The sequence below is a fragment of the Lagenorhynchus albirostris genome, chromosome 8 (genome assembly GCF_949774975.1).
Source record: "Lagenorhynchus albirostris chromosome 8, mLagAlb1.1, whole genome shotgun sequence".
Classification (NCBI taxonomy): domain Eukaryota; kingdom Metazoa; phylum Chordata; class Mammalia; order Artiodactyla; family Delphinidae; genus Lagenorhynchus; species Lagenorhynchus albirostris.
The window spans coordinates 46,938,847-46,956,101 of NC_083102.1; the positions used below are offsets into that span (position 1 = coordinate 46,938,847).

At 40.3% G+C, this 17,255-nt stretch overlaps 1 protein-coding gene across 7 annotated transcripts in view; it reads left to right on the forward strand.

Annotated features, from left to right (window-relative positions):
• TRIL (TLR4 interactor with leucine rich repeats) overlaps window positions 1-17,255 on the forward strand; it is a 153,088-nt gene that overhangs the window by 7,605 nt on the left and 128,228 nt on the right. For 6 of the 7 annotated variants that reach the window (XM_060156939.1, XM_060156938.1, XM_060156937.1 and 3 more), the window contains exon 2: window positions 8,699-8,804. The gene's annotated coding sequence lies outside the window, so the exon portion shown is untranslated. Of the gene's footprint in view, window positions 1-8,698; window positions 8,805-13,242; window positions 13,313-17,255 lie in introns of those variants that run through there. The other variant, XM_060156941.1, reaches the window with a different exon arrangement.

Consider the following 17,255-nt stretch of genomic DNA (forward strand, 5'->3'; position numbering starts at 1 on the left):
AAAGACACCTTATTTAATATATATAATTAATTTATTAACATTGAACTCATGCCCAACAGCACCATAACTTGTGCCTGAAGGAAGTGTATCTAACTTGTGTGTTTTCCCCCTAAGACACGTCACAGCCTTTCTGCACTTAGGGACATTAGCCTGCACTTCTGCACTGTGCTTGGGAGCCCTTTTAAACAGCAAAATTGCCAACAAAAAGCAGGAAAATGCAAAAAATGTGGCACTAAGAAGATTCCCTTCTTTTTATGGCTAAGTAATATTCCATTGTGTGTGTATATATATATATATATATATATATCACATCTTCTTTATCCATTAATCTGTTGATGGAGACTTAGGTTGTTTCCATATCTTGGCTACTGTAAATAATGCTGCCATGAATATTGGGGGTGCAGGTATCTTTTCAAGTTAGTGTTTTTGTTTTCTTTGAATAAATACCCAGAAGTGGGTAGCTGGATCATATAGTAGTTTTATTTTTAGCAATCTTTTGTCTTTTAAATGGTAACCACATCATGTGGATGTATTGTTGATGATGGTGGCTTTGGGTGTGTGTGTTGAGGCTGGAAGTGGGAAGGGTTTCTTTTAAAACAATTTTAGTTTGATATTTTCTGGTTATTCTCTCTGAAGTGTTTTGCTCCCTTGCTACATGTGCAGAATCTCTATATTTCTTCTTTAGGACTGCTTATCATACATTTAAACTGTACCTATTTGCGTGTCTTTTCTTACCTTTGCACACTTACTACTTCCCCAATTCTCAGGAAGGGCTCCACAAAGAAAAAAGGGCTAAGTACATCCCTGGGCTAAGTACATCCCTGGGCTGAGTACATCCCTGGGCTGAGTACATCCCTGGGCTGAGTACATCCCTGGGCTAAGTACATCCCTGGGCTAAGTATATCCCTGACCCCACCTGCTCTGGAACCACTTTTCAGAAGGTGTTGACCTCTGCTTCCCATCTCTTTTGAAAGACTTTCTGACACTCTTTGTGCCAAGGAAAAGGGTGACTTGCTCTGAGAAGAATATAGTTTGCTTCTTGGAAGATCTCATTTATGTGCTCTTAGTGCTTTCACACACCTTGTTTGGTTGTATGCTTTTTCTATTTCCGTTGTGATTGCTGGACACACACACACACACACACCAATTTCTGTTTATTTTTGCCTTGTGCTTAATTCTGTTTAGGCTGTTCTTTCTTATACCTTGTTGGTGTCACTCATTATAACCATAGTACAATTATCAAGATCAGAAAAGTTAACACTCATAAAATGCTATTGTCAAATCTACATTCCATATTCAAAATTTGTCATTTGTCATAATAATGCCCTTCTTAGCTATTATCCCCTTGGATCAATGTAGAATCATGCATTGCATTTTGTTGTCATGTTATTCTCTCTTTTTTTCTTTCTTTCCCTCTCTTTCCATTTTTCAATTTTGTTTTCTTTTTTTTAAAGTAAGGTTTATTGAGGTATAATTTACGTAGAGTTCAATTTACCCTTTTTGAGTACAGTTCCATTCGTTTTCACAAATGCATACAGTCATGTAGCTACCACCCCAATCAAGATATAAAGCATTTCCATCGACACAAAAAGTTCCTTTTTAGTCAATCCCCTTCCCCCGACTCCAGCCATGGGCAATTACAGATTTGATTTCTGTCCCTATAATTTTGCCTGTTCTATAATTGCATATATATGCAATCATACAGTATGTTGCATTTTGTGTCTGCCTTTTCCCCTCATCATAATGCTTTAAGATACATCCATTTTATTGTGTGAATCAGAAGTTCATTCCTTTCCGCTGCTGAGTAGTATTCCATTGTGTGGATGTACCACACTTTGTTTATCTATTTGCCAATTAATGGATATTTGAGTTGTTTTCATTTGGTGCTGTTATGAACAAAGCAGCTAAAACGTTTGCATACAAGTCTTGGTATGGAAATGTGTTTCATTTCTCTTTAGTAGATTCTAGGAGTGGGATTGCTAGGATGTTTGGTAAGTGTGTGTTTAACTTTATAAGAAAATGCCAAACTGTTTTCCAAAGTTGCCCTCTGCCATTTTGCATTCCCACCAGCAATGTATGAAATTTCACGTTGTTTTACACACTTGTCAGCACTTGGTTTTTCCCTGTTTCAATAAAGCCATTCTATTAGGTGTGTAGTATTCTTTTATTTGGTTTAATTTGTATTTCCCTAATGACTGATGATATTGAGAATCTTTTCATGTAAGTATTTGCCACTTGTGTATCTTTGGGGAAGTGTTTGTTCAGATCTTTTGTTTTTTATTGGGTTCTTTGTATTCTTATGAGGTTATAAGAATATTTTTTGTGTTTTGGATACAAGTCCCTTGTCAAATATATGTTATGCAAATATTTTCTCCCAGTCTCTGGTTTACCTTTTCATTTTCCTAGCGGTGTTTTTCTTTACATTTAGGACTATAATCCATTTCAAATTGATTTTTGTATGGTGTGAGGTATGAATCCAGCAAAGTTAACTTTTTTTTTTTTTTTGGTGGTAGGCGGGCCTCTTACTGTTGGGGCCTCTCCCGTTGGGGAGCACAGGCTCCGGACGCGCAGGCTCAGCTGCCATGGCTCACGGGCCTAGCCGCTCCGTGGCATGTGGGATCCTCCCGGACTGGGGCACGAACCCGTGTACCCTGCATCGGCAGGCGGACTCTCAACCACCGCGCCACCAGGGAAGCCCATAACTTTTTTTTTTTTGGCATAGGTATATCTACTGGTCCAGCAACTTTTGTTGAAGAAACAATACTTTCTCTATTGAAAAATCTCTGCAACTTTGTTGAAAACAATCTGTTGGCCCTACGTGTGGGTCTGTTTCTTGACACTCTGTTCTGGTCCATTGATCTATATGTCTGTCTTTGTGCCAATACCAAATTTTCTCGAAATCAAGTTGTGTGAATCATCCAGATTTTCTCCTTTATCAAAGTTGATTTTGGCTGTTTAGCTTTTTTAATTTTCCATAAAAATTTTAGAATCAGCTTGTTATTGCAACAAAAAAAGTTAAAAAGCCCGGTGGGATTTTGATTTGGATTGCCTTAAATTTATAGATCAGCTGGTGATAATTGACATCTTAATACTGACTCTTGATCTGTGAATACAGTATATCTCTCAATTCAGTTTGTTCTTTTAAATTTCTCTAACAAATGTTTTATAATTTCAGCCTGCAAACCTTGCACCTATATTGTCAGCTCTATCTCTAAGTATTTCACATTTTTGATACTTTTGTAAATGGTACTTTTTAAAAACTTCAATTCCCAGGTGTCTATTTCTAGCATATAGAAATCAAATTGGTTTTAGGGCTTCCCTGGTGGCGCAGTGGTTGAGAGTCCGCCTGCCGATGCAGGGGACACGGGTTCGTGCCCCAATCCGGGAAGATCCCACGTGCCGCGGAGCGGCTGGGCCCGTGAGCCATGGCCGCTGAGCCTGCGCGTCCGGAGCCTGTGCTCTGCAATGGGAGAGGCCCCAACAGTGAGAGGCCCGCGTACCGAAAAAAAAAAAAAAAAAAAAGAAAAAAGAAACAGCAACCCAATGTTGAATAGAGGTGGTGAGATAAGGTTTTCTTGACTCATTGCTAATCTTAGGGAGAAAACAGTCAATCATTGACATTAAGTATGATGTCAGCTCAAGATTTTGTATATTAACAGGATCCCTTTATCAGAATGAGGAAGTTAGTTTGCTGAGTTTTTATCATGAAAGTATGTTGAGTTTTGTCAGTTGCTTTTTCTCCATTATTGAAATGATCATACTATTTTCCTTTTTAGTTTGTGGATATGGTGAATTAACATTGATTATATTTGAGCTGAACCAATCACAAATTTCTAGGATGAATCCCACTTAGTCATGATACGTTATCATTTTTATGTATTGCTAGTTTCAACTTCTCCATGTTTTGTGAAGAAGAATTTTTTCATTTATGTTCCTAATGAGTATTTGTTTCTAGTTTTCTTTTCTTGTAATGTCTGTGTCTGGTTTTGGTGCCAGAGCAATGCTAGCTCCATAAAGTGAGCACCGTTTCTTCCATTTCTATTTTCTGAAAGAGCTTGTGTAGAATATGCATTATTTCTTCCTTAAATGTTGGTGGTTCACTTCTTTGCCTGAAGTTTTCTTTGTGGGAAGGTTTTTAACGACGAATTAAATTTCTTAAATAGATATAGGACTCTTCAGATTATCTAATATTATTGAATAAGCTTTGGTCATTTATGTCTTTCAAGGAATTTGCCCATCTCATGAAAGTTATCAAATTTATTGGCATAAAGCTGTTTAGACTATTCTCCTATTATTCGTTTAATATCGGTAGAATCTATAGTGATGTCCCCTATTTCATTTTGGATATTGGAAATTTGTGTCTTCTCCTTTTCGGTTTGGCTAAAGGTTTGTCAATTTTACTGATCTTTACAAAGAGTCAGCTTTTGATGTCATTGACTATTGTTTTTCAGTTTTATTGATTTATGCTCTTATCGTCATCATCATCCTCAACTTTCTCCTTGCTTTGGATCTCTTCTTTTTCTAGTTGCTTAATGTAAAAACTTTAGATCATTGTGACCTTTTTTGTTCTACTAATATAGTCATTTAGTACTATAAAGGCTATCAGTTTCCCCACAAATTTTGTTATGTTGTATTTCAATTTTGATTCAACTGAAAATATTTTCTGATTTCCATTATGGCTTCTCCTGAGAAGTGTGTTGTTTAATTTCCAAATATTTGGAGATCTTCCAGATATCATTCTGTTGTTGATTTCTGGTTTGATTCCTTTGTGGTCAGAGATTTCAATTCTTTTACACTTGTCGAAATTTGTTTTATGGCCCAGAATATTTTCTATATTGATAAACGTTCCATGTGCACATGAAAAGAATATATATTCTGCTATTTTATGTAAAGTATCTAATAAATGTAAAGTAAATACGGCTGGTTGATAGTATCGTTCAGCTCTTCTATTTCGTTGCTGATTTCTTTTGTCTATCTGCTCTACTACTGAGAAAGAAATGTTGAAGTCTCCAATATAATGTGGATTTGTCTGTTCCTTTCAGTTATCTCAATTGTTTTTGTGTATTTTGAAGCTCTATTTTGGATTGTTTTTTCTTATTATCTAACAAACCCTTTGCATTATGTAATGTCTCTCTTTATCCTTGCTAAAAATATAGCCAGTTCAGTTTTCTTTGGGGGAAATTATATATATGTTTATGTAAAATAATATATATACTTATATATAACATTATATGCTTTATAATACATACATATATTCTTATTTAAAAAAATCATTTCTGGTACTCTATAATTATGAGAGTAAGTCCCAGTTTCCTTCTACCTGAAGAACTTCCTTTAACATTTCTTGTAGTTCTGTTGGCAATGAATTATCTTGTCTTTTGTTTTCAGAAAATGTCTTTATTTTCTGAGATATTTCTTTGGGGGTGTAGAGATTTCTTCATTGACTTTTTTTCTTTCAGTACTTTAGAAGTGTTTCTCTATTGTCTTCTAGCTTGCTTAGCTTTTGGCAAGGCTCTAATTACATCGGTTTCTCTATATAATGTCTGTCTTTGTTCTAGCTGCATTCAAGATTTTTCTCTTTAAGTTGTCTTTCAGCAGTGTGCTTGTGATGTGTCCATGTGTTTTAAACATTGTTCAAACTGCTTAGGTCTCTTTGAGCTTCTTGCATCTGTGGTTGTCTTTCAGTAGTTTTAGGAAATTCTTAACCATTTGAAATAGTTTTTCAAATATTTCTTCTGCTCTGGTTTCCTTCTCTCTTTTACCTGGAAATCTAATTACATGTATGTTAGACCACTTATTATTGTCCTATGTACCTCTTGGATATTCTGTACTCCTTTTTCTTTTACATGTTTAAAATCTTTGTAATTCAGTTTAGATAATCTCTATTGGCCTATCCTTAAGTTTACTAATCTTTTTCCAACTGGTTCTAGTCTGCTAATTAGCCCTTCAAGAAATTACTCATCCCTGATACCTTTTTATTTCCCTAGCATTTTCTTTGGTTTCTTTTTTTTTTAATAAATGCTTTTTAAAATTAATTAATTAATTAATGTATGTATGTATTTTTGTCTGCACTGGGTCTTCATTGCTGCACATGGGCTTTCTCTAGTTGCGGCGAGTGGGGCTACTCTTCACTGTGGTGTGCAGACTTCTCGTTGCGGTGGCTTCTCTTGTTGCGGAGCACAGGCTCTAGGGCATGCGGGCTTCAGTAGTTGTGGCACATGGGCTTATTTGCTCCATGGCATGTGGGATCTTCCCGGACCAGGGCTCGAACCCGTGTCTCCTGCATTGGCAGGTGGATTCTTAACCACTGTGCCACCAGGGAAGCCCTGGTTTCTTTTTAAAAATGTTCCTCTCTGTTGAAATTCCATATCTGTTCATTTGTGTCGTGTAACTTTCCACTAGATCTTTTAATATGTTAATTCTTAATTGTAGTAAAGTCTCTGTCTAATAGTTTCAACATCTAGGCATCTGAATCTAGTTTTATTGATTGCTTTATATTTAAGCAATAGGCTGTTTTATCATGCTTTCTTCTTCTGAGCTTTATAAGTCTTATAAATGAATGCTAGACATCATGTCAGAAGAATATGCAAGACGGAGACAAACAGTATTTATGCCCAGAAGCGGATACAACTCTTCTTCTGTTAGGCTATACCAGTGAAGAATTGAATCAACTAAGTCAGTATTTGAGCTGAGTCTGGATTTTCTTGTTGCTATTAGTGTACCACAGACTTCAAATTTATTCAGTCATATGCAGATTTATTTGTCAAACAGCATGTTTAACCTTGATTTTTTAAATTGTTTATTTTCAGAAGCATTTATTATGTGTAGTAAATAAGAAATTTCCTTGATTTGACAGACTGTGTTTTTGGAGATTTTATACACCTGGATGTTTTTAAGTTAAGTTTGTGTAATAATTTATGTTAATATAATGCAAATTAGCACCCAGGAATATGTTTTATTTTTACTTAACTCTTAACCCCCCAACGTTATATAAAACATGGAGACTCCTTTCCAAATAAGATTAATGTGAGATTTCTTTTGAAATGAACAGCTCTATGAATTGGATTACATGCAGGTAGCATCGGAAAGAGTTCAAGTGAAGGAGAGTGAAGAGTTGTGTACTTTTTAAAGCCCTATGTTTGGGGCTTTCAGTGTCAACTTGAGAACATCATCAATCATGGTATCATGAATTCTCAATTAGACATTTTACTATATACTTCATTTGCTTAGGAAGAAGGCCTGTCTTGTAAAAGCCAGTGCCTTTCTATTGTTCACATTGAACTCTAAACAAATACTTAACCTGAAACCAAACTGATGGAGAAGGAACACAAAGAATTATATACAGTAGGATTCTTGTTTAGTGGAATAATCCACAGATGCCCCACTCCTGGCAAGGATTGTGCAAACCTGATACTGTGTAATAATCACCAGATCTCAAAATTTTAGATAGACAAAAAATAGCTCATTGTCACAGAGAAAATAAAAAAAACTTAGTTTTAATATTGCCTATTATTAACTGACAACGTGGAATATCTTACAGAAGGGAGATGCTCTATTTGAGATTTTTATCTTTGTTTTTTTTTAAATTGCCAAAGCTTTTTTTATTTAGTAAATTTTCACAATATTTTTCTTCCAAAGTGCTACACAGTAACAGCAACTAGGCAAGGTCCAAAAGGCACTTAGTCTTCCGTCTTCAGTTATTTTCACTGAGCTCTTTTCTAAGAGCTAACTCCAGTATCCAGCAGCTGTCTGGTTTAAGATGCAATGCACTCTCCGTTTTTTGCCTTCCAGACTCTCCTGTCTAAATCTTTTTTTTTTTTTGACATCTTTATTGGAGTATAATCGCTTTACAATGGTGTGTTAGTTTCTGCCTTATAACAAAGTGAATCAGCTATACATATACATATATCCCCATATCCCCTCCCTCTTGCATCTCCCTCCCACCCTCCCTATCCCACCCCTCTAGGTGGTCACAAAGCACCAAGCTGATCTCCCTGTGCTATATGGTTTTATATCTGTATTATTTCCTGTATGTAAAGACTTAAAGTGAGTGTTGCATAAAGCGAGTAAGTAAGACTCAAGTATTGACTATTTGGGGACAGAGGGTGTTTAGTTTTGTTTCAGGCACTATTTTAAGAGCTTTCCCTACACTGATTCATTCAGTCCTCACAGTAACTCTCTGAGGTAGGTACCATTACTATCCTCACGTTAGAGGTGAAGAGATGGCGGCACAGAGAAGTTATACGTTCAGACCAAGATCCCTGAGTGGGGAGGTGTTTGAGTCTCCATGGGAAGCCAGGCTGGCTCGAGTCCTAGCTGTCAATCCTGACGCTCTGGGGCCTTGCATGCACACAGGACAACTGATAAAACATCAGGGGATTGTTCTCAAGGTTCACTGCAAACGTTTCTTTTCTTCCGTAATACAACACTTTAAAAATCATCTGTAAGTAGTTTGGCCTTTATTTATGCCTCTTTTTCTTAATCTGTACTATACGTCAAGGACAATACCCAGAGTTACATTATTCATCTGTAAATATTTAATGAGAGACGGGTAGTCCATCTCACAGCCACAAACGCTTCCTTCTGTCTTGACATGGATGGGTCACTGTCTTATGCTGTGAGGTTAGTTCTTTCCACTGGTTTGTGAGCTCCCTTAGGACAAAAATCCCATCTTGCATTTCTCTTTGTGTCTCCACAGAGCCTGGCGAGCTTAAAGTAGAGTTCCTGGATACCTGCTTATTAACGAGTGCTGCAAGGCAGCTATTCAACCTTTCCCACTGAGACACACATGCCAGACTGTTCACGTAAGTCATATACACTTGGTGTATCAGGGCAAGTCATTTAATAGCTGTAATTCCATCCAAATGTCCATTTATATAGCAATGGTTGAAAACTGATGGGTGCTCTAAGATGGTATATTTGACTCAGGGTACCATATGATTCTACTTTTTCTACCTTTAATATAGGAGCATAGTTCTCAAACAGTGAACATTTGGGAAATTTAACATACATTTCTTCCCTTTGTGTACTATGTACAGATTTCATGTTGCTTAGAATAAATCTGGAATTGTGTCTTATTTATGTTGGTATTCCTATCATCTAATATGGTGCATTTCACATAGTAGTTTCTCAATAAAAGCTGATGGATTTTTTTTTTTTTTTAATTTTAAGCATTAGTCCTATTAGAAGAGAGTTAGGCTAAGAGGAGTTTTCCATCGAAGATCTTCTGGATCTACTGAAGCCTGAGTTTTTGCTTTCTAGGATACGGAACAGAATATTTTTGTCAACACACTGATGTTATTTTCCACCTAGTCCCCGTTTTCTAGTAACTTCTTCCCCCACAAAATCATGACTAAGACTTTTAAAAAAAAATCCAAAGCAAAACAATCATTATGAATTTCTTTGTGCACCAGAAAGACACAATAAGACAAGTGTTTTTGTGAGATAAGGGACATTTCAGCGATATGGTGAAGCATGAATTGTCGTATAGGCAACCAGTCTCACCAGGTAAATGATTATCTGCAGTTGCCAGAGCGAGCAGCTTCCATGGCTGATGGAGCTGCTGACCTTGGCATATTTATCATCATTACCCCAGGGGACAGAAACCAGTATGTGTGTTCTTGTGAATACACATCCATAAAAGGAGACACAAGCTAGTGGAAAAGAATTTGTGTGTATAGGTGGGGTGTGTGTGTGTGTGTGTGTGTGTGTGTGTGTGTGTGTGTGTTGATAAGAGAGAGGGGGTGGGGGGCTAGAGATGGTTTCTTGCATTTTCTTTCCTCTTTTAACTTTTTTCTATTTTTACTGAAAAGAGAGGATGACATCAGTCTCTCATCTGCAAGCTCAGATTTATAATAGCTACTCCAGTTTGCAAGAGTTCTAGGGGCATAGTTCTCCCTTATAAGGGAGCTGAATAAGGCTGCAAAACACGGATAATCTGTGTTATCATCTCTCAGGCTATGATAGCCATCTGATGAGGGGAGGCCAGGGGTGAGGGATGTGACCTTGGATGGTGTTGGTGCTGTCTCCCCCCAGCCCCCTACACCAGCATGGTACTAACTGCTTCCTGGCCTGGAGTTTAGAGGCAAACTCTGGGACCTGAGTTCACAGACACCACCAAGCCTGTTCCATGAAGGTGTTGTGGAGAAGGGGGTGTGGGTAGCAGGGCGCTAGGTGCTCAGGTCACAGTGGTCCTGGAACAAGGTTGAGGAGGTAAAAGAGGCTTTATTTCCGTAACAAAGGGGTTGCCATGCGTTTTGCTTTGCTGGGGCTGCTGTAACAAAGTACCGTGGACTGGCTGGCTTAAACAACAGAGATGTCTTTTCTCATAGTTCTGGAGACTGTAAGTCCAAGATCAGGGTGTCAGCAGGGTTGATTCCTTCTGAGGGCTGTGGGGAAAACCAGCTCCACACCTATCTCCTAGCTGCTCGTGGTTTTCGGGCAATCTTGGGTTTTCCGTGGCTTGTAGGTGCATCAGCCTGACCTCTGACTTAATCCTCGTGTGACATTCTGCCTGTGTCTAAATTTCCCCCTTTTATGAGGACACCAGTCCTACTGAAGAAAAAGCCTACCCTACTTCCATATGACCTCATCTTAACAGTAATGACAACTGCGGTGACCCAATTTCCAGATAACGTCTCGTTCTAAGGTCCTGGGGGTTAGGAGTTGAACATCTGAATTTTGGGGTCAAGGGGGAGACACAACTCAGCCCCTAACAGAATTCAACGTGTTGATGGTTGATTTAGTTGGGGATATTTTTCTTGATTATTACTTAAAGGATATAGGGAAGGGGCATGGAAACAGGGGAGGAAATGGTGGAGCAGTTGCTTTTTTTCTTCTGACAAAAAATCAGGACCTGGGAGACTGAAGCCTGTGGGGGAGAAGTAGTAGGATTCCCTAATTGTGCATCGCGGTATCTGAGTTGAGATATGATCTGTGGGTCAGAGCACCAAAGTCCCCATAGCTTTTGCAAACTCCCAGTGGTGTGTATTTCAGCCACCCAGACAAAGTTACCCAAAGTCTTTGCCCGATGCCTTCATAAATTTGGTGATGCTCACCTGAGGGGCCTTTCTCCTTTCCTGGGCTCTCAAATATAGTGGGAACTATTCGAGAAGGATCAGGTCCATCAAAACAGTCCTATCCTTTCAGCCACTTATTTTCCTAGTAGTACAGTGTTTTCAAAATAAGTGATCTATTTCCTTAACAAATGCCAAGGTAGAATGATGTTTCACTAAGACTGGGCGCCGGATGCTTTGTGAGATATCTTGTATGCATTATGTCCGTACTCAGAGAAGCCAATAATATGATTATTCCCATTTTCCAGATGAAGGAATCAAGCCTTAGAGTTCAGCGACTTGCCCGGGGGCTTATAGGCATCAAGTAGCAGTTGATTTCTGTCTGTATTCATTGCACTCCGCCTCCGTGCTGCCCTAAGGTTTTTTGTTGTTGTTGTTTTTTGTTTTCAATAAATTTATTTATTTATTTATTTTTGGCTACGTTGGTGTTTGTTGCTGCACGCGGGCTTTTTCTAGTTGCGGTGCACGGGCTTCTCATTGCGGTGGCTTCTCTGGCTGCAGAGCACAGGCTCTAAGGCTCTAGGGCGCCCAGGCTTCAGTAGTTGTGGCACATGGGCTCAGTAGCTGTGGCACACGGGCTTAGTTGCTCCATGGCATGTGGGATCTTCCTGGACCAGGGTTCGAACCCATGTCCCCTGCATTCGCAGGTGGGTTCTTAACCACTGTGCCACCAGGGAAGTCCTGCCCTAAGTTTTTGAAGGTAAATCTTTGAAAGACGTGGATTTTTAAAAAACAAATCTTAAATATCACACTGAGATAAGAATTCTTTTTTTTTTTTTTCCTATGAGCATCCTGTGTAAAATGAGGAGACTGGATTTATTTAGATGATCACCGTGTGTCCATGTAGCCCTAAAATGCATCTGAGGTTATGATTTTTATTTTCCTGTTTTGGATGTAAAAAGGGGAGGATGTAGGCTGTCGATCTGCTTTTTTTTTTTAAGATGGAATTTCAACATCTCCTTGTGGAATTTCCTGGTTCTCAACCAAGTATGTAGATCCCGCCTCTCAGCGCTCATCTATTTTGGACTGCAGTGGGATAATAACCTGGTTATCTGGGGAGTCTGGTCTTTGGAGCCTCCTGTTTTTCTTTTCTTCTGCTCCTACTTCTCCCGCAGATGTTCAGAGCTGACCACGTGCAGCCTCCCTGGCACCCAGCGGTAACCAGTCTCCCTGGCCAGGGAAACATGCCCGCCTCTCTATGCTGAGATCAGCTCCCACTCTGGGCACATCTCCTGTGGGTCAGCCAACAGGCTTTGACTGATTTAGTTCAGGAAGACTCGCTTGTTTGTGGATATGGTAATGACGCCAGTAAAATTCAATTACTGGATCCCAGAGGACTGTAGCAAGCGATAATAAATTAGGAAACATGAGCTTTGGAGTATCTGAACTGAAATTATAATGGGGCTATTGAAAAACAAACAAACAAAAATTCTAAGCATTCATTTAATAATAGATGCTGCTGCTTCCCCCACCAAAAATTAGTTCATCAACTAACCCTTTGTTCTTGTCACAAGGAATATGCCTGAGACACAGCCAAGAACATTTTGTCTTAATTACTTGGTATTATTGTCGCCCCCCCGCCCCAGAGCACACCTGGCTTGGGGGGTAATTGGTACACAGGGAGGAAGCAGCCGCCTGGAGGGGCCTCCCAAGGCCACGGCACTAATCCATGCCGGGCTCACAGATGCTCGCTGCCCATGGCCTTGGGTTTCAGGTTGCCATCCTGGGCTGAGGTTTGAATGGAGGTTGTAACCTCAGAAGGTCCGGCTAGCACTTAACCACTGACATCCATCAAGAATGTCAAGGCTCGCATTGTCTCATTAATTTGAACCAGCCTTCCTGCCCTCAGATCCTTTTTCATTCCTATCCTTTCCACTCTGCCTTTCTTCCTTTGTGAGCAGTTTATAGCCTCCCGTGTTTGTGCCTTCCGCCTGTGAGTTGTGGCCTGGAAGGCCACTCCTGGGGAAAAGGCACCTTTTCCCTCCTCCACGCCATAAGTGGAACTTGCAGAATTGACTGACGTTTCTGCTCCAGTATGAATTTCAAGCGCGTGAAGTGAGAAAAAAACATTGCAGGCAGTCTGGATATCTCTGTTTCGCAGATAATCTTTAAGTTAAAATGGTTTGTCATTGCTATCTTCCTTCACTTTATTTCCTTTCTCATCCAGATGCCAACATCCTAGTGTGCAACACAGAACTGATGAACAGAGGAGATATGAAAAAGAGGGCAAAGGTGCTAGAAGAAATTTCTGACTTAGCAGCACGACATTTTCACCTGCAGTAAATGTCCTTTGAGGTATCTACTGAGACCAAGCCCCTTTCTTGGAGGGTTGGTCCTGACCTCCCATAGCACAGGAGGGACTGTGAGTGTGGATCGTGCTTAGTTTACGAGACCCCACAAGGCTGGTCAACTCATGGCCCAAGCTGGGCACAGTAGACTCTTGCTCCAGGAACCGGAAAGTGGGCTGGTTGTTGGGTTGGGCTGGAGCTTGGAGAAGGCAGAGCTCTGGAGTTCGGGGGCACCATTTTCAGCCATGTGTCCAGAGAGGTAGAAAGCGAGGGGGTGGGGGAATTCTGCCGTGAATCAGAGATGGTGAGGGCAGCAGATACCAGAGACTGCCCATCCCTGGAGAGCCAGGCGAGGCACTTCCTTGATTTGGAGTGACTATCCACTTCCTATTTTCAGGCCCTTGTGAAGCCTGATTGCCCTTCATTGGGAACCCTTAGGGTCTCCCAGTAAAGTCTCCCTTTTTACTTTGGCTGCTCTCAGTAGGTTAGTGTGTGTGTGTGTGTGTGTGTGTGTGTGTGTGTGTGTGTGTGTGTAAACTACAACATACCATCTAACATTTCCTTGGGCTTGGATGGCATCTGAGAACAGTGTCATGAATGGCTATCTAGCGTGAGACTTGGAATACGTAGGCCCCATTACATATGTGTCGAAAGGATGGTTAGAATAGCCCCGGCATCGAGGGCGGTCTTACTGTAGAACGGGAAACCTTCTATAAAGGATGACCCTCCATTTCCCTTTTGGTCTCCCCCGAGATCTTGCATGTGTCCTCTCTATAAAACCTTGTGCCAGGTGCTGCCTCTTTTTTTAAAAACATTTTTTATTTAAAAAACATTTTTATTGAAGTCTAGTTGATTTACAATGTTGTATTAATTTCTGCTGTACAGCAAAGTGATTCAGATATATATATATATTTAATATTCTTTTCCATTGTGATTTATCTCAGGGTATTGAATACAGTCCCTGTGCTATACAGTAGGACCTTGTTGTTCATGGATGTTACCTCTTAAGCTTCAAATCTTCATTACCTCTTTACCTCATTTGCTTCTTGGCCAATGCCTGCGACATGTCCCTCTTCTCAGCACCACGAAGGATTTTTCTCTAAGATGTGCAGACATGATACAAATTTAATGTATTATTTTATCAGGGGTGAGAGAACCAGCATTTTGTGGCACACTACCTTAGGGCTTGTCTCAATTAGGGGGCAGTTCTTTCCATCATAAAGAGACCAGAAGCTTCAGGACATCCGGAGACAAAAGGCAGCCAAAGGATTTCACTGTCTTTTTATTTCCCATGAGATATAGCGCTAAGCAGTGTTCATGTTTTACCCACACTGCTTCTTGGCCTCTGTCAAAGGAGGGATTTCCTCCAGTGCCCCAGCTGTGCTGGGGCCTGCACTGGGGTGGCCGGTGGGGAAGGAGGACACACAGAGGGTTCTGCTCCTGCCACAGCTGTGCTTGTACAAGCGACCTTCCCTCAGGGCAGAAGCCTGTGGACATGTCCAGTCTGACTCTCTTGTCATTTGGCACGATGAAGGGCAGCTGTCTCTCTATTGTCTACCAGAAAATGAACGAGCAAGCCAATCTCTAAATAAAGGGACACTTGAAGAAGAGACTATACCCCCTATTTTCTTGGTGTTAAGTCATCTTCTGGAAAAAAGGCATGGGTCTTGGTGTAACGTGTTTAAAGAACTATGGTCACAGTTCATTAACCTCACGTTCTCCTTAGAAGGAGAAATCAGAATACAAGGTGTTTGTGCCAATTATAACACATGGCGTGTCAAGCCCTGTGCTAGGTATTTTTGTAGGTACTTCATTTAAATGTTACTACGGTAAGGCCCTATTACTACTGATTTTCTAAGAAGTTAAGTCAGTGCTTAAAAGGTCACATAGCTGGTAAGTAAAAAAATCTGGTAAGAAAAGGCCACACAGCTGGAGTGTGGCCCCAAGTTTGCCTGACTCTTAAAACTATACTAGTTCCACTGCACTCTCGCGATATTTCCCGAATTTGTCTGCTAAGACTTCTCAGCGTGAGGGCTTGTTGAAAATCCCATCCTGATATACGTGTGTGTATAACTGATTCACCTTGATGTACAGCAGAAAGTAACAACATTGTAAATCAACTATACTCCAATAAAAATTTTAAAAAGTCCGATCCTGGGACCTGCTACAGATCGAATAAATCAGAATCTTCTAGAAATGGGTATAGGAATTCATCCCAGGTGAAGCTTATCAGGCAAGTTAGATAAATGCTGCTGTCATGCCTTAAATGCTTTTTTTTTCCTTTTTAACCCAGTAATTCTTGACAAGGTGTGTGCTACAAAAGTCTTTTCTCTTTTTGATAAGCTTTTTATCTTGGAATAATTTTAGATTTACATATAAGTTGCAAAGGTAATACAGAGAGGTCCCATATACGTTCTCTAACCTATTTCCCTCTGATGTTATGATCTTACACAACCATGATACATCTGTCAAAACTAAGAAACTAACACTGATCAGTTATTATGAACTGTATGAGGCTACTACTTACCCTGGACACAATAACAGAGAAGGAAAGGGAAAGACAGGATAGCCTGTATTTCCTTTTTCTTTCCTTAATTCTCAGTAAGCAAAAAGCAGAGAGCATTGGTAGAAAGCCTGTGATCAAGAAGCGATTTGAGTTCATTTTGTGCAACATTTCCGCCATTCTGGTAAGAATGAAATACATATGCATGCATGAGCTATGAAACGGAAGCTGTGTAATTTTGATGGTTTCATGTATGAGTTAAATGCACTTCTATTTGCCTTTAAAACTAGCATTGCATTGTGTGAAGATGAACAGTGAAATTCACATGAACTCTTTAAATTTTAAAGTTTTCTTTACTTAGCATGGCATTAAATAGCAAGTTAATAATACCATAACAAGTTGAGGTAGAGACTAGAGAAGAAGGAAAAAAAATTATACTTTAGTTCAACTGCACTTTTTCCCTACTTTTTGGACAAAGGGCCCCGTATTTTCCCTTTGCACTGGGTCCAACAAAATATGTAGCCAGTCCTGTTGACCACTAGTCAAGAGCCATTGCCTTAACTTAATGAAGTCACCAGTGGTGGTGGTGGTGGTAACCAGGCAGATGTGTGGAAAGATGTCAGGGACAGAGAACCTTCTGCCATCCTAGGTGATTACAGCCATGGAGGGGGCTTATATTAACCAGCCCTGCCTGCCCAGATGGCTACAGGCCTCTCAGGGTGATTCCTACGCTTTGAGCACTCCTGCATATGGCCCAGGGGCAGGAGAATTCCTGCTGCATCTTCTCAGTGGCCAAGTGCTTTCTGATGCAGTAAGTGTAACAGCAAATGGCACATCAGGAAGCAGTTAGACCTTTGACCTGCCCCAGATATGTGGCTTTTGCGTGGACCACTCGCTATTATACTGCATCATTATTTCTGTGCTCCAGTGGGCGGTTTTTCTTGTTTAGCTTGAATATTAAATCAAAGATGTATCTTCTGCATCTACCAAACCTGCTAACTCATTCACCAGGGAACGGGGTGTTTGTGTGAAGAGGCAGCACAGTGGGTTCGGGACATCAGCTCTAATTTATATCTGAAAACAAGTTAGCCTAATGGAGCAGAACTGTACAGCAGCCTGCCCCAGTAAACAAAACGTGGCTCTGGTAGTTAACAGACACAGTGGCATTCTCCTCTCCTTGGAAATTTTCATTGCAATGTGCCTTTTAGGATAGGGTGTTCTTTTCAAAATACGCAAGATTTCCAGCTGGTGGTGTGGGTGCATCCTTCCCCAGGGAGTGAGGCCATGCTGTGTGACGTGGAGAGATGCTGACCACAGGCAGGAAGAGTAACCCTCCGTGTGCTAGGGTGGCTGCTGGCAGCCCTGGGTGTGGACTGGCCCTTCTTGTCC